The sequence below is a fragment of the Miscanthus floridulus genome, chromosome 7 (genome assembly GCF_019320115.1).
Source record: "Miscanthus floridulus cultivar M001 chromosome 7, ASM1932011v1, whole genome shotgun sequence".
In the NCBI taxonomy this organism is placed as follows: domain Eukaryota; kingdom Viridiplantae; phylum Streptophyta; class Magnoliopsida; order Poales; family Poaceae; genus Miscanthus; species Miscanthus floridulus.
Genome location: NC_089586.1, coordinates 51,027,911 through 51,050,512, shown reverse-complemented (window position 1 = coordinate 51,050,512; position 22,602 = coordinate 51,027,911). Strand labels below are relative to the sequence as shown.

At 43.7% G+C, this 22,602-nt stretch overlaps 1 pseudogene; it reads right to left on the bottom strand.

Moving 5' to 3' along the window:
- Positions 1-21,112: 21,112 nt before the first annotated feature.
- LOC136463217 (probable xyloglucan endotransglucosylase/hydrolase protein 26) lies at positions 21,113-22,346 on the bottom strand (annotated as a pseudogene).
- Between the last annotated feature and the right edge of the window lie 256 nt (positions 22,347-22,602).

The window sequence follows — 22,602 nt, the reverse complement described above, 5'->3', positions numbered from 1 at the left end:
GGAGAAGTGGCTACCTTTAGCCAAGTTCTCCTACAACAACAGTTATCAAGCGAGCATCAAGATGGCTCCTTTTGTATCCTTGTATGGTCAAAAATTAAGAACTCCCTTGAATTGGATTGAGCCCAAAGAAAGACGATATTTTGGCATTGATTTTGTCACCGAAGTTGAAGAGCAAGTACGCATTATCCAACAGCATATGAAAGCAGCTCAGTCAAGACAAAAAAGTTATGCTGATAAAAGAAGAAGACCAACCTTTGAAGTGGGAGACTATGTGTATTTAAAGGTTTCGCCCATGAGAGGAGTGTAGAGATTTGGAGTAAAAAGGAAGCTTGTCCCTAAATATGTAGGGCTGTATTAGATTATTAAATGGAAAAGAAAATGTCGCCTACAAATTACAACTTCCTCCAGAGATGAGTGTGATATTCGATGTCTTCCATGTTTCTCAGTTGAAAAGATGCCTTCGCTACCTGAGGAAGCCACTGCACCCACCAACATTAAGCTCCAATCGGATTTGACCTATAAAGAGAAACCAATCCTTGTGCTAGAAGATATGGAAAGAGTAACATAGAGCAAGGTCATTAAGTTCTATAAAGTGGTGTGGAATAACCATAGTGAACAAGACACCACTTGGGAACGGGAGGATTGTTTATGTAAGGTTTATCCCACCTCTTATGAGGAATGGTAGATCTTTCAAACCTCGAGATGAGATTCCTATAAGGGGGAGGGGCTGTAACACCCCAGTGTTAAGCTTTGCATTTGGCACTCGCATTTCATGAGCATAAGCATCATCCAAGCATTCATGAACATGAGCATATGAAATTTCATCTCATTCTTATACATTGTCACATGAAATGTTGATTATATATATATGCTTATGCTTGCAATCATGTATGACCAATGTATGAGATGGTGGTGAGGTCATGAAAACACCTTAGGCACATCTAGAATGATAAATGGAACAATGTTTATATTCATGACATAGACTAAATTTGCTTCTAAGTGTTGGTTTCATTTGAAATGCCATTTTCATGATGTTAGTATGACTAAAGTTCAACAGTAGCTTAGATTGTTTGCATGGCTGTGACCTAAATAAAAGTTGTAGTTCTTGTCATGGGTAACAAACTTTATTTAAGGGTCTTGAGCTAATTCAGTGTCTAACATGGTCAAATATAGCTCACAAGTATCAACATAATGTTGTTTTCAAAACTTGAAATTTCGCTCTTTAACCGGTTTTAGTTTCAATGTAGCCCACTTTAGAGCAATGTAGTTTGTAAACTAGTTTCAATTAGACCACGATCATTAAAGCAAAGTTGTAGTACTCACATAGCTCTACAACTTTCACTAATACCATTTTTACTGATTCACCATGGATTAGGAGTAACATGTACATGAACTTGTTCTATTAGTCATCTATTGCAGGCCTGAAACCGACTGGAGCAGCGCGGCGTTGTGGTTGACTGACCATAGGCCATGGCCACCATGTGGCATACACACGCTGGAGCTAGGCCATGTTGTGGCTGGGCATGCACTAAAGAGGCCATCGCGCGTCCCTACCCTCACTCTCTCTCGCTCTTACGCTCACCGAAGCAGAACTGCAGCGCCGTTATCACCACCGCACCTCCGTCGAGCTCGCTCACTGCCACCACTATGCCATTGTCTAATAGCTCATGTGCACAACTCCGCCACCACCTCCTCCACCTTGCTGACCTGCTAGCACCACCATTCGAGCAAGGGTAAGGCTGCATTATGCGTCACTGTCGCCGCCATGGCCATGGAGCACTGCCGAGCTTCGAGCTCACCACGGCTAGCCTTATCCACCATGCCTCCTACCTCCTTCTCCCTAGTTTCGTTATCGCCTTAGGTCATATATACTCATGTCATTGTTTATTTAACCGCTAACACCACCATCATGCGGGAACACACAACGCCGCCGTGCGTGTCCTCCATGGCTGCAAGCACGCGCTAGCTGCCATTGACTTCATCGGCCACCCTTAGCCCGCTCTGGTACCTATTACCGTGTTGCCTAGAGGTGTTGCACCTTCCCTGATGATGGAGACCTACCTGCGGCCGCCATTTTGTCAAAACAGTGACACCACCATTGTGCTTTGTGCACCGTCGTGCCATCATGCACGTGGCCAGAGCTCACCGCCATTTCACCGTGGCTCGATCCGCACCGTAGAGTCACAGCAGTGCACGCCTTGGCTTGCCATCATCGAAGACGATGAACCCACCACAACACAACGCCATCGTCCACCATTAGCACTGCTGCTGTAGTCAACCGTCATTAGAGGTTCGACCATCTAGCTCACTGGATGCGGAATGTGATGGGGAACACGTCAGTGCCGACCGCACCGCTGGAGACCTTGCCATCGGTGAGTTCACCGCCGGTCAAGCTGATGCTCTGCTCTATCTCTCTATCGTGTGGGTCCCACTGACCTGCGGGTCCTAGTCATCAGTCGCAGCAGGGAGTATACACTGGGTGCACCTAGTAGTAGCGCCCGATTTGAAATTTGATTTTTCTTTATTAATTTTTTTTCACAGATTTAGTTACAAACTTCAAAAATTCATATCTAGAGCTAGGAGTGTCCACATGGGGTGAACCAAATTTTATTGGATTCATTATCAAGTGTACTATTTAATAAAAATATGAAATATACTGTTTATGGTATTTTACTAGGTAAATTAAATTGAGCAAGTTAAGTGCTTTTAAAGTAGTTTATATCTTGTAAAATGCAGAACTTGAGCTAGGAAAGTGATAAAAATGAGACTCCAATTTTTCTGGTCTTGTGTTGACATGATCTAGCTAGAAAAAATATTAAACCAACAGTAAGCATATTTGTATTATGGTCTTCACATTTAATCTAATTAGTTGCTAGTTTCTAGTGAAATTAATTGGGGTACAAATATATAACATATGAGCATACAAATTTGTGCATAGTATTCTCATGCTAGGAGGAAAGTAAGAAAAATATTAAATCTGTTGCTTGACACTTTTCACTATGCTAAACTATTTTTGCTAAAATAAGCCTATGTAACTTGTTATTTTTGTAGAGGAAGCTACACTTATCCAAATGGCATGAAATGTATACAGTGGACTACTAAGGTAATTTGTAGGCTACTGTAATTTTCTCAAAATTTATAATGCACTAGAAATATTTATCCTTTAAATCACCTTATTATCTATGGAAATTAATAAATAAATATAAATAAATTATTTATGTTTAACCATGATGTTTTCTGTGGTGGTTGTGACTCATATGATCTATTTATGTTATTAGTTAGGCTTAGAAGTATTTTTTATAGGTAACTAGTTAATTATTGCCTTATAATTCAACTAGATGGCTGCATGTATAGTTTCTGTTGTGGTGATGATTTCATGGTGATAATGATCTTTTCTGTAAAGATGGTTAATAACAAAGTTGTAGATAACTTACCTATATACCTTGTGTTAAATTTTCATAGTCATAGAACTTATGATTTAAGAAGTATAACTGTTAGAAGTCTACTATTAGAAATACTTGCTCTCTGGAGAGATCTGAAAGATTGAATTATTTGACCTAGATAATAGCTGAATCACTTTGAGATTATTAAAAGAAAGTTGTAGGAAATTTCATTATCTTCCCAGAATGTCCACAACCATATTATTTTGATGTGTATATCTCTAGTTATTATCAAAACAAGTGGTTGTTGTCTTGTAGTCCAGAAAATAATTTACATTAGTGTTTGTTTAAGTTACTAGAGAAGAGATATGCACCTACTCAGTAAAAGTAAATATAACTTGTTATCACCTTAATGCAATGCTATTGAAAACACTTATGAGGATGCATTCATCACATTATATTATATTATACATGTTATTATATATGCAGTCGTGATATCTTATTTTATGCTCATGCATATAGGATTGTCCGAAGGGATAACCCTTTTGGAGTTCAACGAAGAAGAAGAGGAGGAACAGCAGGAAACAGCTTAGGTCATAGCTCCAAAAGAAGAGGAGCAAACTCTTGAGGACCTCCTTGAGTGCCTGGATCATAGTCCAACCTCTTTCCTCAAAGGCAAGCCTTAGAGCATTCTAAGTCTCCTATATTTTATAAAATATCACTTAAGTCCCTTATATTTGATGCATTAGGTTATAAGAGTTTATTAGAAACACTTGATGCATAGAACTACCATGTCCAGATACATATACCTTTAACCCTATATAGGTCTGTGATCAAATATATGCTTAGCCATGCTTAGACCAGTAGAAGTTGGGTGATTTACTGTCACCTGCGAGATATAGGTGGATACCGAAGCACTGTTGGCTATATTTGCTATTATGAAAAAGAACCATGGGGTAATGTAAATGAAGGCCGGGTGGAGTCTATGTGTTGGTTGACTCATGTGATTCTATCTATGCCAAATAAGGACCGTACCATTATTGGCGCTTTTGTTGAGATTGAATGCATGCCTCTCACTTAGCTGGCCAGATAACTCGTTTCGACCATGAAGCCGAGTAGCTCAACTCATGCCAGGCCCCGTTCTATAAAAGTGTGCACTCCAGATGGTAGTAAGGATGTGCGAGGAGCTAGACATGAGCCCAAGGGCAGGCCGGGCCTGAACATCCTAGCAGCTAGTTGTCCCTGATTGTGCGGCGCTGGGCCAACCCGCGAAATGTGGACCTGAGTTGTACCAAAGGTGACCTAAGATGACCGTTGATCTAGTCTACCTAGGTTTATGTTCGGAATAAATTTCTAGCTGGTTGAAATCAATTCGAATCGCCGTCTCTCTTGAATAGTGAGAAACTTGGCTAGTCCCAACATCGTAGTAAATGTATTATGGAATGATTGTTATGATGAACAAGGAATTATTATACCGGCTATGGTTACTATTGTATGCTACTAAATGATATACCACATGTTTGGCACAGGTTAGTTGCTAATATAGAGAAGAATAGCTATAATTAACTTGATGACCGAATTATAATTGTACAACTAAATTAGTCGCTTTTATGCAAAATGTTGCCTTGCTAGCTCCATTTATAAAGTCTTGCATAATCCTTGGAGTCACTTTATTTTTGATTTATTACGGGTAAGTCTAGCTAAGTACCTTCTTGTACTAAGGGTTTTATTCCCATTGTTGCAGATGGTACAGTTTATCATGGTTATTGCAAGAACTGCTTCTGTCCCGCCTTAGACGAGGAGTAAGCCCTGGGCAGGCATCTGTTATTAATCACTCCCTTATGCTTTTGTGGAAGTGTGATCACAAGCTAGCACTATATTTAAACAATGTTGCACATGTTGGTTTCAAACTTTTAATTTGCTTCCGCTACTATTTTACTTGAACTTGGTTTGTAATAACTTTAATTCGTACTCTGATGGATGAATTGTATTTATGAACTTTATGTAACGTGTGACATGTATGTTGAATCATGTACAATCTTGGTTGTATGTTGGTTGAATCGAGACCCTTCGTGGTACTCGATGGACTACCGTGTTTATATAGGCTCAAGTATGATAGTGTGATCACTTGCAGGCTGCCATTCTACTTGTGCACTTATAAATTGGTTGGTTCTGCTACATAGACAGTCAAAATATTCTTCTGGCAACAAATCATATGCCGCTTCAGAGTGCCAAGAGAACTCACAGTAGACAATGGAACCCAATTTGATAGAGAAATATTCAAGGAGTTCTGTATGCAGATAGGTACAAAGTTGTGCTTCGCCTCGGTAAGACACGCTAAATCCAATGGCCTCATCGAAAGAACAAATGATATAACCCTCCAAGGCATCTCCGAAAGATTACACAGCAGACCCAAGGGAAAATGGGCAGAGGAACTCAACTCAGTCATATGGTCACACAATACCTTCGAGTCGAGGGCAACAAAATTCACCCCTCCAAACTCCTCTTCGGAGAAGAAGCCATCCTCCTAGAAGAGCTCACTCACAAATCACCAAGAGTGACCTTTGCAAAAGATGGAACAAGCACCCTTGATGAAGAACAGTTAACAAAAGACCTTGTAGAAGAACTCAGATGCCAAGCAGTCAACAACCTTTACTTATATCAAGCTAAAACTATCTGGTGGTGAGACAAGAAAGTTAACCCCCGCCAAATTAACACAGGAGATATGGTGCTAGTCAGAAAATAAAACATGAAGATGGCGGGCAAGCTCCACCCAAAATGGGTAGGCCCATACTTGGCTGCTCAGGCAAGCAGACCCGGAGCATATAATCTCCAAGATAGCGAGGGAACCAACTACCTCACACTTAGAACATAGATGACCTTCGAAAATACTATCCCTAGCGGTGCCTTAGCGTGCGCTCGCACAATGTAATTTTCCATTTTTTTCATTCAACAATGTACAAACTCAGCGCTACACTCTTTTTCCTTGTGAAGGGGCGCAAGGTTTTTTAATGAGGCAGTCGCTCTAGCCTCTAATATAATATTTATTCCCCAAAACTCCAACCTCTGCCGAAATGGGTGGGTCACAGCCAACCCAACCTCATCGACGAAAAAGCACAGGCAAAGATTTGTACCAAGTAGGGTCTCCAACCTATCAACCACCGCTCGTACAAAACATTCCTCCAAACCTCACAAAAGCAAACCCCACCCGCCCTTAAGACAAGGACGGACATGGAGGTCAAAACAAATGAGCACCCTCGCAAAGCGCCAGGGGCTCACAAAAGCAAACCCCACCCGACCTTAAGATAAGGACGGACATGGAGGTCAAAACAAGTGAGCACCCTCGCAAAGCGCTAGGGGCTCACAAAAGCAAACCCCACCCATCCTTAAGATAAGGATGGATGTGGAGGTCAAAACAAGTGAGCACCCTCGCAAAGCACTAGGGGCTCATAAAAGCAAACCCTACCCATCCTTAACACAAGGACGGACGTAGAGTTCAAAACAAGTGAGCACCCTCGCAAAGCTCTAGGGGCTCACAAAAAGCAAACCCCACCCACCCTTAAGATAAGGACGGACACAAAGGTCAAAATAATTCAGCACCCTCGCAAAAACACCAGGGGCTCACAACGTAAATCCCCATATCCCCAATACATAAAAATAGACACAATGCCACCCATCCTCAAAACAAAGAATGGAAACAAGGGTCAAAGCACGTGAACACCCTTGTAAAGCAAAACAACCCTAACCGAAGGGCATCCTCGTACCGCCAACTCAAAATCCAATAGGACAAAACAAAAGGGGGCCCACAAGAATACTAAATCAATCATTAAAATTCAAAAACAAGACCAATCACCTCAAATGACACATTCGCTCCACTCACCAAAGTCACCAACAAAACACCAATCTCTCATAAACCAGCCACATTCACCACTACATTGAGAAACGAATCGACTGAGATTAAATGCTCCATAAACAAACCACCCACCCAATCAGCATTACAAACCAACAACCACACCAAAATCCAACAGTCGGTTCACCCTATAAATACCATCCCCATCCACCCAATGGGTCGATCAGCAACCACAGCAACAACCACAATCCTCAACCTCCCCACACTCAAAAATGCCTTTCAAAGCTCCAAACCCTCACAAGAGAAAAGCCCCACCTAAAAACCACCAGAACCCACCCTCGACAATTCAAGTACCACAAGAACAAACATAACACTAGGGATAGCTGGAACATTCCATTCTTCAGCCCAATCAACGCAGTCCCAAAGCCTAGAGCACTTAGGGGGATACCACAAGAAAAAACATAACATCCCCCCCCCCGAAGTGCTCCCTCACCGCCAGTATTAAACCCCGGAGTGAAGGGATCGCCAACACCTCCTACTGGAAAGCTAGTGCGCACTAGCCGACACCTCCGCTCAACTATGCGAGCCCGGAGGACCGCATATATCTAGCAACCCTCGACCGAAGGTTCAGCGAAAGCAAAGTCAACAAGGACTATGGCGTTGTCCACCGATAATTCAAGAGGAGGGGTTTCAATCCCACCCTCCTACAAGTGGGCAATTAGCCACATGTCAAAGAAGCTCCGCTAAGAACAAGAACATGAAGGCGCTCTAGGAGAAACTTGCGCTCAAAGTAGCACGGAGCCTCATGGGGTCCAAGCTCCAGAAGGAGGAAACCTATGACCCCACGGCGAACCAAGACAGCATCAACCGATACCTCCATCACCAAGGCGACAACAAATCACCGAGGGCTTACCAAGGTTCATCATCAATCGGCGAGTAACACCGAAACTGTCACATCATCCTCCACGTAGACGACAATGAAAAAAGTTCACCATGGCAAACCCTTAATGTATGGAGAACTAGCACTGCTATGTAACCCCCATCAAAGAAAATAAAGTCAAACCCAGCATCCTTCTCTCATTCTATTTTCACTCAAAGCGCGTCATGTTTCAAAACAAAAAAATTGCGAGCCTTGACTAAAAGAAAAGGGGGCGTCGCTGCGCGCCAAGTTTTAGAATACGAAAAAATGGCAAGCCTCGCCTAAAAGAAAAGGGGGCATCGCTGCACGTCAAGTTTTGGAAAATGAAAAACAGTGAGCCTCGCCTAAAAGAAAAGATGGCATCGTTGCACGTCAAGTTTTAGAGAGAAAAACAACGAGCCTCGCCTAAAAGAAAAGGGGGCATCGCTGTGCCTCAAGTTTTAGAGAACAAAAACATCAAGACTCGCCCAAAACAAAAGAAGGCATCGCTACACGTCAAGATTTAGAAAACAAAAAATGGCAAGCCTTGCCTAAAAGAAAAGGGGCGTCACTGTATGGCAAGTTTTAGAAAATGAAAAATAGTGAGCCTCACCTAAAAGAGAAGGGGGCGTCGCTATGCACCAAGTCTTGGAAAATGAAAGACAGCGAGCCTCGCCTAAAAAGAAAAGGTATCCTAACTTGTCAGTTAAGCAGCACCAAATATTGTTTACAACAACTAGAACCCTCGATGGGGCTCCCAACAACATGTGAAAATTACAACAAGTACAACAACAATTGTTACGTCGATAGAAAATAGACTTCCAATCGACCCTCGACGCTGGAACTCCTAGACATCGAGAGCATCCTCTTCAAAACACACCTCACATGCCACTTCCCTCGCCATCTCCATAACTGTATTCTCTAGCACACTCTCAACTAGTTCATCTACTACACTCTCTACAAACTCAGCAACATCATCGACAACCACCTACAAACCCTCACCCCGCCTGACCCCTCAACCTTTACAATTGGCCCCCAAAGAATGGGGGCCCTAGGAACCAAAGGCAAATCACCTTCCAAAACCCTCACGCGATACATACATCGATGGTCTCGCTCATCAAGATCCAACAGCTCTGCCTTCGGCACCTTCAACTCCTCCTCGGCATCCAGACTCAGGCACCCTCGCCCAAAAATAAAGTCTATAGCATCATCATCATCAACATCATCCAAAACACCCAAATTAGACCCCAAACCAAAAAGCAAGCACTCGGACTGACGATTCATAAGATCTGCATTCCGCTAAAATCTACTCGCCTCCTAATTCTTCTTATCATATAAACCAAGCTTCGCCCACCAAAAACGATCGAATGACAACAAGGGAAACTTGGACTTAGCACGCGCCCATGATGCGCCAGAAATAAACGTATCCTGATGATTTAACATCTAGGGCAAAACATCCAACACTTCATGCACAGGCCCCACAGGAACCTACATAATGAAGGTAATAGTTAATCACCAACCAAGAGTAGACCGCATAGAGGAGGCACTCCAATTGTTTTCTGAAAGACACCACCATCCTAACTATGATGCACACGTGCGTCAAACATGCCCAGTAGTATCGACATCCATGGCTTCTATGGCTGGCGCTCCATCAACTCATGCTTCCTCGGTCCCAATACCCACGTTAACACCTTTGTGACCAGCCCTAGCAGCGATCTTGCTGGCAGATGCCTCGCCAATAGCAAATGTCATGACTCTCATGCTTGTTGAAGAGGACCCTTCCTCACCAGTCCTGACAGCGGAGGTCGGGGCGTCCTAGGGCTAAGTCAGCTAACAAAATAAACAAAATCATAAGCAACATAAAAAGGGGGGAAATGGAAGAAAAAAACAACATGACTAAAGCCCCAATGTACCTCATGAGTGCCAGCCGCTGCCTCATCAAAGGCCATAGCCCAACCCTCGCCCTCTATCCAAAACTTCATCAAGAAACACGTGACAACATTCTTGCAAAGCCAGTCATTTGTAGCACCCCGCACATCCACTAGACTAGGAAAGTTATGGTTAACTCGCCCAAGCCTCTTCAAATAATCGCATCCAGCAGCCTAAAAAGACTGCACAATGGCGAGGACAGCCCCAAAAGCCCCAAAATCAGCAACACTATCCAATAGTTGACAAAACTGGCCAAGTTCCGCCTGAAGCCACACTAAAAACATAGTAGGATCAGCTTTGGGTAACACCCTGTTCGATTCCATGCCACCCTTAACAAAAGTGGCATCGATGGTAACTTTCGCCTCCTGCATATAGGCAAGCAAAGTGGCATGTGAGTTTTCCAACTTTTTAGCGTTCTCCTCTGCCAACTCCTTAGCCTTCTTGCGATAATCCTCAGCCTTCCTTAGATCCTCGTCCTTTCTTTTCAGCTCCACATTAAGGTCAACATTACGACTCAAACATGCCTCCGCATCTTCAACCAAATCTTTATTCCTCACAATCAAGGCCTCAAGCGACCCAACTTGCCTAGATAGCTCCTTGTTTCTAGCCTTTAGGTCAATCTTCTCCTTCTCCAATGATGCAACCCGCTCCTTCAGCTCAGTCTCAACATGACCATGGCACCAACGTGTAGCTCGAGCAAGTATAATGGCTCTAACCCTAGCCACCTTGACATCCTCAGTCAAATGATCCACTGATTCATGGGACATCAGGAACTCCACCTCTGGCATGCAAATCCAACGATAGGTCCCCGCCAAGAACCGACACTCCTCTTCAGTCCTAATAAGATGGCAATTGCGGTGGTCAGGGCTAGTGAAAAGGTCAATCTTAGGCTCATCAGCACCATAGGGGATAGCAAAATGCCTCAAACCACTGTGGCTAGCCTTGCCAAGAGCATGCTTGCCCATACTAGCTCCAGGCTCATCTTCATCAATAGCAACCTCACGTCCCTCCTGCATGATATGCATGCGATGATGGCAAGGCCTCGACCTAGTTCTGGTTAGGCTAGACTCAACTTCCCTCCCCTCATTAGCTCCACCATAGGCCGATGGTTGCCCTTAGAACCCACAGGCCAATGGTTGCCCTTAGAAACCTGAGCTCCTTAGAACCCATAGGCTGATGGTTGCCCAATTCATCATGCCCTTCATCGTTTTCATCATCATCATCACTGCTCACTCTAGACTCACTGCTGCTGCTAGAGGAACTGGACCTATCAATCTTCACCTCCTTAGAGCCCTCTCTCCCCTCTTTCTCCTCACCATCATCACCATCGTCATCCAAAATCACTTGCAAAATAGGTAGCCAGGAAAAACTTGGCATTTTATAGCCAGGTCAAGCCCGCAACCATGCTCGACCATGGCACCAGCGAAACCATAGCCGCCGGCCTCGCTATCGCCACAGACGAGGCAGCAGATGAAGCAACAACCTTCGCCACGGCAACATGATCAACCTTAGATCCCCTAGCGCGCCAACGACCATGCCCACCTTGCTTAGATGTACTCGTAAGCGTGTCACCAGCCCTAGCTCACTTTCTTTTCTTGCCAACCTCGGCATCTTTTAGCTCCACAAATGGCCAATCCAGGTAAATCAACCCAAGCAAGTCAAAGCACCAATCCAGGTAAATCAACCCAAGGCAATCTTTATCGCCTTATTCTCAGTAGTTCCAAGAGCCCTGATGAGTTCCTCCATAGCCTCCAGAACCTTCTTATACACAACCTTAACCCCAGTAGCTGGGTTGTCACTCTTCCATAACACCATCGACCAAGCCTGCTTGACATCCATGCCAAGACCCTTCAAAGCACACGCCCGATACTTCTCATCATCCTTTACCACAAACCATGATTGATTAGCCCTCAAAGGCAAAACCTTCGAGCAAACAAACTCCTCAACCAAGTCGTGCGCACACTGATGATGCAATAAAGTCCTAAGCGCATCCACAGTGCGTCACAACCATCAGTCATGATACCCTCCGTAGTCACACTATCAAGCCTCAATAGCTTTCTGCAAAGACTAGGCTTGCCTTCCATCCTAATATAGAACTAATTTTCGGTCCAAGGCGAAGCCCACTTGTTTTTCTAAGCTTGAACAGGAACCTCCGCACCTTGACGATACATAAAGGTATAAACACCAAACTACAAATGCATAGGCTTACCATCAATAGTCACCTTCCAAGGCTGAGGATGGACCTAGTGAAGTCGGCAAAGCCCTCAAGATGTGGCTCAACACCTTGAGACTTACAACCCCAAACATAAATACTAAGCTTCACAAAACTAGAGGGGTTCAACTGATGAAACTTAAGGTTAAACCTTTTTAGCACACCAACAACAAGAGGGTGCGACGAAAACCTCAAGTCAGCCAAAAAGAATTCCTTATAAACAACAACCTTGTCATCAAGAGGATCGGGCACAACCTCTCCCTCAAACGGCCTCACAAGATCTCGAGCGAACCAACCAGCCTTTGTGAACTCATCCAAGTCCCTCGAAGTAACCCTCAATAAACCAAACTTGAAGCTCACTACAACATCTGAAGCAGAGTCAGCGACCTTTGAACTATCAACAGGCTTCGTAGTTTTCTTCACACAAGTCATCAATCTACAAAACATGCCAGCAGACTCTTCAGTACAAACAAAACTCAAAAGACAAGTACAAGCAACCAAGCAAGTACCTTAATAAGTGTGACGTGGTAGATTAAGCCAGCAAAAGCCTGAACCTTCAAAAAAAGCAACCCTCACAACAATCGAACCCTCGCTCAACAAGCTCAGCAGCAACCAGCCAGCAAACAGAAGGTGCAACAATGAAAAACCCAACCCACCATAACTATTTATAGGCACCAAGCACTCGCACCTAAGGAAAGAAATCGGCGCACATCTCGAAGATTCATGAACCACTCCTTGAAAAAAACACGAACAGAAAACACCCAATAATCCCGTGTCCCATCCAACTCCACACTAGGCCCATTCACCCAAATCAATCAAAGGCCCACCTCTAGTCGAGCACAAAAGAGGCATCGCTAGACCGAGGCCGCAAGCTAGGTACCCACCCATGCCTCCCTCCCCAAGTTTTAACATTGCTCCGACTCATCACGCTGGGCCTGACCCTCAAGGGGCTGCTATTGGGGGGAGGTACCCCTAGCACCACTCCTCCCCTAACCCTTGACCTAGCACTAGCTCAACTAACCCGCCCTCATCCTGGGCATCACCCCCCACAACAAGGGTGCCCTTGATCAGTTTATTTCATCTGTGTGTTTAGCTGGCACGCTCAAAGGTCAGCTGCACTGGAGGAGCATGGCGAGGAGGTCATGAGATGGTGGCGGCGAACAAACCCTCACTAGGGGTGCGTGAAGGTTGTTGCCTATCATGAGAAGGGACCGTCCCATCAGCAACTAGACCTGAGAGTGGTAGGCTAAGGAAAGGAGATTACCATCGTACCCCTAGCTCTTATATAGCGTTTACCAACTAGGGTCGACCCCTAATGTAATTCCATCGCGTCTCTAGCTATGGCGTATAAATGCCTAGAGCACTCATGTAAGAAGGAGGTCGAACTTTTCTAGACAAATTAATGGGCATTTAATTTGCACTTTTCTCGCTCATGATAGTTTAGTCACTCACCTATGGGAAACCCTCGGCCTCTCCCATCGTGTCCTTCAGCGTGGGCGAGAGGCTAGGAGTGACCCCATAGTTTTGAAGACATAAGTCATCGTCATGAGCTAAGGCTAGATTTGAGTTGGTTCTTGACTTGAAGGCAATAATTCCTTCTTCATAGGAGTTGTACTTTTTATAACAAGCACCATGAAACCTATGAACTTGTGTATGGCAGTCAGGCCAGTTGTAGTAAACTTCTAGCTTGTGGCCATCGAACACAACATAGCAAGGATGACTCATCTCAAATCTGCACAACCCGAATAGGCTACCTTAGTTTTCACAAGTAGAATGTCAGTGAACAAGTGGTAGTGATCATCATTGGCATCAATAGCAACATGTGCAGCTTAGACATTAATTAGTGGCCTCAGTCATGTGAATGATGGACACAAAGCATTGATTTGCTTTTGATGCCTTCATCTTGTTTGGAACCAAATGGATAACTTGGTTGTTAATAAGGAGAAGACATAGAAAGCAAACATATGAGCTGCATCCTAATACATCCAATAGCCATGTAGACATCATTGGCATAGAAATGTGGACTCAGATATGTTACAAGTTCAAGATACCATAAGGGCTCACTTGTGGCACTAGAGCATACAAAATAGAAATGCAGAATCAAGAAAGCACTAGATAGAAAAATAGTTTAAGGCAGAAGCGAAGGGCCAGTTTATTTGCCTAGATAGATCTACAAGTGACACGCACCGATAGAAAACCAACCAATGTCACCTCCTAGTTCTTTTCATCATCATTGGCCTAAAAAGATCTAAAATGCTACAATGTTTCCTGTATACCTCATGTTCAAGCAAGGACCAAAACAGTGAAGTGAATAGGAAAAGGCGAGAAAGGAGACCTACGGATTGGATCTGTCGCCTCTACCATGGCACATGACAGACATGGATGTCAATGCTACCGCGCTCCACTACAAAGACCCACGGCCTAACCTCCAAAAGGACGCCTGAGTGACCACAGCCCATTGGAGATCCTCCATTACCACCACCGCCACCGCCGTCGTAAGTCCAACGAGCATAGATCTATTTCCACTTGTAGGCGATAGGGATATATCCAATATATAAGTCAACCTATCCACAAAGAGAACATATACTACTCCAAAGACATGTCAACGTGACTAGGCGTCTAGCGCAATGATGAAGACGGTCTATTCCTTGCTCTAGGTCCTGAGTTTGACTCCATGTCTCATGGTTTTTTAAGTTTGAATTTAATTAAACCCCGGCAGCAACAAGTGACACGCAAGCCATCGGTCCCATAGGTCGGATGGAGATGGAGAAAGATCCCATAGGTACATGTGACACGTAAGCCATCGGGTCCCACAGGTCGGATGGAGAAAAGGTCCACAAGTGACATGCAAGCCATCGGGTCCCAAGGTTAGATGGAGATGGAGAAAGGTGCCGTCGGGTTCCATAGGTCGGATGTAGATGGAGAAAGGTGCTATTAGGTCCCACAAGCCAAATGGAGAAGGGTACACAAGCACAAGTGACACGCAAGCCATTAGGTCCCACAGGTCAGATGGAGATGGAGAAAGGCCCCACAGGTTCAGGTCTCATAGGTTGGATGGAGAAGGGTCCCATAGGTTTGGGTCCCACAAGTTAGATAGCGAAGGGTCCCATAGGTACATGTCGCATGGAGAAAGGATCGAGCAGGGACTTTTATGATGAACTGCAAGCATCATGGATGAGTAACTGTAGGTCCCATAGGTACACGTCGGAGGGAGATGGTACTGTGTGGAGATCTATAACGAAGCGTCATTGTTATAGATTGAATATTGTCCATCATAGATCTATAATTAGTTCAATGACGAAGCCCTGTTCATCACTGTTCTAAATAAGATCATCACAAAAGAGCAAAAACAGTCACGCAAGTGATATGTGATGAAAACTCTGTGTTGTTCTATGACATTTTTTGTGATGATACCTGATTTCATCATAGATAAGGGGGTTCGAGGTTTGTCATGGTGATCTATGACGAAACCGAAATTTTTGTCATAAAAATGATTTTTTATAACGGTTTTGGATTCATCATTAAGACTTTCGTCATAGAAGTGGATATTTCTAGTAGTGAGACCATGACGACAACCATGCCCAGACATACTCCACAAGATGGCATAGCTTGCGAGCCAAGTTAGCAAGGCCCCTCCCTCGGGCTCACGACCCCTAGGTTAGGAGAACCTTCTTCTTTGTACTTGCCCTGGCCCTGAAATCTGTATAAGGGCAGCCAAGGCACCATCCTCTGGAATCATCTTCACATTCTGAATCTCCACACATTCTTCACAACCTCTAGACTCCTAAAGCTTCCCTTCAGGCAGTTCATCTCCTAGCTCTAGCTCTCCTACCTCTTCCACCATTCTTACACCCCCACATTGTAAGAACTTTAGAGCATTCAAACGAGGAACACACACTCGATTATCACTGAGACTAGACGTAGGGCTCCAGCCTAAACCAATAGAAATCCTGGTGTCATTTGGATGCTACCATCGTCTTTCTAGAGCAGCACGACAATCATATAAGTTTACTAGTCCGGTTTACAAAACATCGACACCACCTGTAGCAACACTTTTTGGCCTATTGCAACACTTTTAGGCCGTTGCATCAGGGAGAAAACCTTGTAGTATGTTACAATAGATATAAACAAATGTTACAAACCATGTGTTCTTTCACTCCATACTATGCTCTACCATAATATAGAAGTGTTACTAGAACTAAAAAAAAGTGTTACAACAGACAATCACTATAACACTAGGCAAATGTTCTAATAGATAAATAAATGTGTTGCAAACTATGCATTATACCATAATGTGAACTGTTACTAGAGCAAAAAAAGTGTTATAGCAAAAATCATTGTAACACTAGACAAATGTTTTAGTAGACAAGTAAATGTGTTATGATAAACCAATATATAGTAACATGGCCAACTAGAACACAAAAAAATATGTGTTACTAAGAGAGCTAGTAACACTTTTTCCAACCTATAGTAACACAAGTTGGTGTTACTTGTTGGCATTTCTTAGCTTCACCACTAGGATTTATGTTTCCTAGCAATGGCACCAGAAATGCCATGACGACGTTTCTGAACGCTTACAAAAACATTCCATAAGCGCACAGATATATTATTGTAGCATTTCACTTGGAAGTATTCAGGTATCGTTCATTTATATTTTCCCAAAGGAAGGCATGGTGTAAAGGTCTCTAGTAGGGATATGGTCAAGATAACATGACTATATAATAGACCAAAGTTCATAACAGGGGTAAGCCAGGATAAATATTGGATAGTGTGACACACATACTCAAGCCAATCTCAAGGATAAAGATGAAAGAAAGAATAAAAAATAAAAGAATACACCTAAACTGGAGCAAGCTTATCTTGTATAGCTATGTTAAGATGAGCAGATAATCATACAAATACATGAATTTCTAAGGTTAGAGATCTAAGTTAAGAAAGCTTTGGTCACTATAAACATACTTCGGGCACTGGCTTATACTTGGTCTGCCAAGTACCTCCGACTTCTAGCTCTACGCTGAACCAGAACATGGGGGATTACAAGAGACAAACAGGGCTGTCACCACCTACCGCCCACCCCTCAACCATGGGGAACGAGGCAAACTAAGGTAACATATAGCTTAGACACCACGTCTACGCTATCAGTTACTACTCTAGCATTGGCCAGAAACATCCGTCTTTATTAGGAGTCCTCTACTAGAGCTTCCGCCATGGGGACAGATGACGAACCCACAAGAATATAATGACCATGACTAACTTAAAGAAGAACTCATCACCTAAATTTAGGTCTTGGTCTGAACATGTATGTTGTATGAAAGATTAAGCATAAAGTTTCATATGCTAAATGAATAACATAAGAACTTTGCTCTAATTCTATAACATAACTATATTTATAAGATAAGAACAAGAACATAGAAGAACACTTCATATTGATCATACCAAGATTCCTTCTAGATGTCCAAGCTCTTCACAAGAGTCTTGCCTAGCTCCAAACACTACTAAAAAGTAAAAAGATACAACTGGAGGGAGAGGCTCTTGAGTTGTGTGTGTTTTGGGGGAGAGCTATAACCATCCGTTTATACATGTTTGAGGTTGGTTTGGTGGGAGATAAATTAGGAAACTACCCAAAACTGTCTCTGCATGTCATTAGTGAACCGCCAGAGCAAGGTGGGGCTGAGCCATGCTGGGGGCGGTGTGGCTGCACCTGCTGGCCTTCCTTGCCACCACCTTGCACAGGTGGGCTCCTAGTTGGTCCTGGGTCCTTGCCACATTGGTGCTTGGCCTGGTTGTATCAGTTGGATGGGCCTTCTTTGTATTTGGTTTGAGTTGATCTATGTTACGCTTTCTTTGGTGGTGTACTTTGACTATAATTCCATTGTATTCTTGTATATGTTCTGCAAAACATTGATCTTCCAATACATGTGGAAATATGTCAATATGAATAACATATGTGTGTAAGTTATGCTAATTCTACTCTTTTTGTATCTTATTTGGCGATCAAATTTGGTCGATAAGGACCGCCAACATTACTATATCCCTGCATTGTAGTAGTGACATGTGATAGGGTGGATAGGTCCTAGGGTTAAGGGTTAAATATTTTAACATTATAAATATTCAACGAACATTCTGTTAGCAAGGACGGACACTCCACGGAGTTATTTCCTGAAGCTAACAAGTGTGGGTTAGGCACTGAGTGAACTGACAGAACATTCCGTAGACATTGACGGACGCTCTGTGGTTTGACAAAATGTTCCATAGAATGATCTGTGGTGTTAGGACTTAGTCATTTTGGATGATTTGTATCTCACAGACGATCCATGTTGCTCTCGGGTTCTCTAAAAATTAATTTCAAAACTTGATGGATGGTCTGTTGATCCTCATGGACGATATGTGAAATTATTAATAATGAGGATAAAGTGTGTGGATGTGAGTTTTGGCTAAGTACTAATGTCGATGGACACTCCGTGAAGTGCGACAGACACTCCATCATGAGTTGACAGAACCTATGTTTTTCATTGTTCATATTGCTCAAGTTTGATTGAAACCTAGATTGGGGGTGAAGTTGACCATGTATGTGCAAGGGGTTTCTAGGGTTGTTTAGGTGACATGTTGGGCTAGTGCAACTAGTGATTTTATGATTGATTAAATCATGGGAAATTGAGAGATAAATCATGAGATTGGGCATGACAACTTATCTTTGAGATTTGAGGATTCCTGAGACACAAAGATTGGACATGGAGTCTTGAGCAACCTTGCCTCCAAGCTAGAGAGATGGATTTGGCCATTCATGAGATTTTCTTGCAACAATCCACAAAATGCATTAGAGAGATGCATGAGAGGATTGAGCTAGAGATGATCTTGAGCTTAGTCTTGGGACGTTGGAGCAACTTCAAAACTTCGTTTCATCCATGTATAGAGAGAATCATAAGTTATGGTTTGAGGATTGATCTCAAGGAAATGACAAGACAGAGTGTTCTTGAGCATTGAGAGAGATGGTGATGCTCATGAGCTTGGCATGGTGCTGATCCTTCCTTTTCTTTCTTGTTTTCTCATCTTTCCTTCTCTTCTTTTCCTTCATCTTCTCTCTCTTGTTCATCCTTATTCTTGCTTTCTAGAGAGAGAGGGAGAGAGTGGGAAATGGGAGGACGGTTGAGAGAGGGTGTAGAGATGAGCCGAGTCTATTGCCTTTACACTCTTACTCGTGCTGACTTGTGGGGCCACATGGAGATAGTCGAGGATAGCTCACTCTCCACTTGTTCTGCTGAGCTGATGAAATGACAGACGATTCGATGATAGTGTCGGACGCCACTAATTTGGTCAAATGATTTAGAGAAAGGGATTTTTTGCATTGGGGCCTATCTTCATGTCCAAGAGGTTGATAAGTACTCATAAGGGGATGACAAAGGTTGATTAACATCTTTCTCTAAGTATTTTTCTAATATTGACCGATAGATGACTGTTGTTGACTTTGATTGACTTGAGAGAGTCGATAAGGTTGAGTTACAAATTGGGAGTCCTTGTCCTAGTAGAGATCACTGGGAATCCTTTACAAGAATGATGAGGTGATCTTTACGGGTTTAAGGGGCTGTGCAAGGTGATTAAGGAGGTTCTATTAAAAGTTTTAGTGGAATGACTTTGGGTCATGACAGAGATTTAGAAAGACTCTTGGAGATGCTCTAAACCTAATAGCCTCTGAATTTCTAGAAGTAGTAGTGAACGAGGATTTTAAAGTTGGACATTTCTCCATCCGAGGTCTTTTGAAAAAATCAAATTTTAAATTTGAGAAATCAAATGTAATTTTCGTTGGATACATGATTTCAAATGAAAAAGTTGTCAACTACAAGTTGCATAACTTTTTGAGATCTACACTTTTGTTTTGATCACTTCTCCATCCAAGATCCTTAACTACCACTATGCACTCACTTATGACTATAGAACATATGGATTCCTTCGGTATGAATTCTATGACATCTTGCAAATCAAATTGAGAGACATGATATAAGGACTTAAAATAAAAAAAATCTATCTACTATAAACTTACATAACTTTTCGAGATCTACAACTTTTGTTTTGGTCACTTCTCCATCCGAGATCCTTAACTACACTACACACTCACTTGTGACTATAGATCATATTGAAACTGTATAAAATCTTGCGGTGCACATTTGGACATTTTAACGCTCTCAAATCAAAAAAGTTTGAACTACAAAGTTATAGACCTCGTTGAGTACTACAATTTTGGTATAAAGTTTGTCTTCATTGGACATCATATATGAAAGTTACAAAGTTTTTCATGCAACATATCACGGCTGGTTCAAGCCACAGGCAGGCAGTGATGACCCAATATCACTGCCGGTTCATGGCAAAAACCGGCAGTGATGACCCAAATATCACTGCCGGTTGGTCGTATCATTGTTGGTTTTAGTCACAAACCGGTAGTGATGGGCCGGCAGACACTATCACTGTCTAAGTCAATTTTGTAGTAGTGGTTGCCGCCTCCATTAAAGTTTTAACAGAGGCGGACACCTTAAGATGCCCGCCTCCATTGAAGGCTATTAACGCAAGCGGTCGTGCTGCATTATTGTGATTAATGGAGGCAGCTAGGGCACCCGCCTCCATAAAGCCGCATTAACACAGGCCTTTTGGCGAAAGCCGCATTAACACGGGCTTTTTGGCAGAGGTGGACGCTTTGCCCGGCTCCGTTAACCGATTTTAAAGTGTGTTAAAAAAAGAAGCATCAAAATGAAGTTTCATTCCATGTATGTGTAACAAACAAACAAACATATATAATAATAACAGACCACCGAGACATGGGAAGGTATGTATAGCGACTGAGTAATGGATCATCAGTATTGTGGCAGGCCGCACTCGGTTGGCTTGATGCCGTTGGCCCACCTCTTGGAGTCGTTACAGTAGTCGTAGATGGTGTAGTTTCTCTGCAGGCTCTGCATCAGCCCCCGCAGGTCGGGGCTCAGCTGGCACGCCCCGCTGTTGGGCGCCGCAGCCGCTGCCGGGCAGTTGGTACTGCAGCCGCCGCCGGGGCACTTGCAGATGTCAAGGCGGATGTTCTGGTAGTTAGCGACGAAGGGCACCTTGGACCAGTCCCGTCTTGACGCGGCCGCCCTGCGTGGCCCAGTCCGCCGCCGCCCAGATGCTAGAGTAGGCGTACATGGGCCGGCTCGTCGGGTACGCCACGCCGTAGCTCTTCTCGTAGTTGCGGAACACCCGGATGGGGATGCTGTCAACGTACCACCTGCGTGTGCATTTCATGTCATTTTTTTTTTCTAGCTCATAGCTCATCCTCAACGTACTACGTCAGCCAGTAGGTTTGGCAGCTTACACGATCATGCAGGGGCTCCATGAGATGGTGTAGTTGTGGTAGCCGGTGGTGGGGTACGGTCGAACCAGGGCTTGAACTGAATCTCCTTGTTGCCCACGCCATTGGTGTAGATGTTGGTGTGGAAGGTGTATGGCTGGCCGCTCACGTTGCCCAGGAACTCAAAGTCGATCTCGTCATGGTTGCCTCCCACACAGGATGCCTGAATTTTTGTTTATATATACCAGATCATCATCATCATATGCGGTCAATCATGGATTGATATACACTATATATGAGAGTGAGGCTACAAATTAAGGTAGACTACTAGTACTTACTTAGTATGTGGTGACAGTGCCGGCCGAGCTGCCTGGGACGAGCTGGATGAGGGTTGACACGGTCCCGTAGATGCACTGCTTCTTTGTCCGGAGCATGCAGCCTGCAAGCCGGCAGTAGCATAAGAATCGTCGCGTGACGATCACATGTCATGCATTTTGCATCGAAATAATTATGTTCATCATACATGAGAGAGTATACATTAAAAAAAATCAAGCTAGAATCGCAGCAAGCTTAAGCGATAGATATGATTCAGCACCTGAGGAGTTGATGACCAGCGACATCGAGAGGCCGTTGACGTCGCTCGTAAACTTGGCGTTCTGGGGCTCCCAGGGGATGTCGCAGTCATCCCGGAAATTGGCAGCGGCAAGGCCGGCCACCGCCGCTGCCACTGCAACAAGGAGGAGGGCCGCCCTCATCCTCACCATCTGGCCTGGCCTTCTTGTTCAAATCAAAGACAACCGTGAGCTACTTAGCTCTGCCTTGATCTTGGAGATGGTTCAGAAACTGCTGAATGACTTGTGCTTCTTCTAGGCTTGATGACAAACGCAGAGGGATTGCATCTGCTTATATACTACACGCAGCATATATGTGCTAATGGCCGGTTTGCAAGTAGGAGGTTTTTGGTACGCATGTATGTGCATATAATAGATTGTTATCATCTGCAGGTTATACCATTACTAC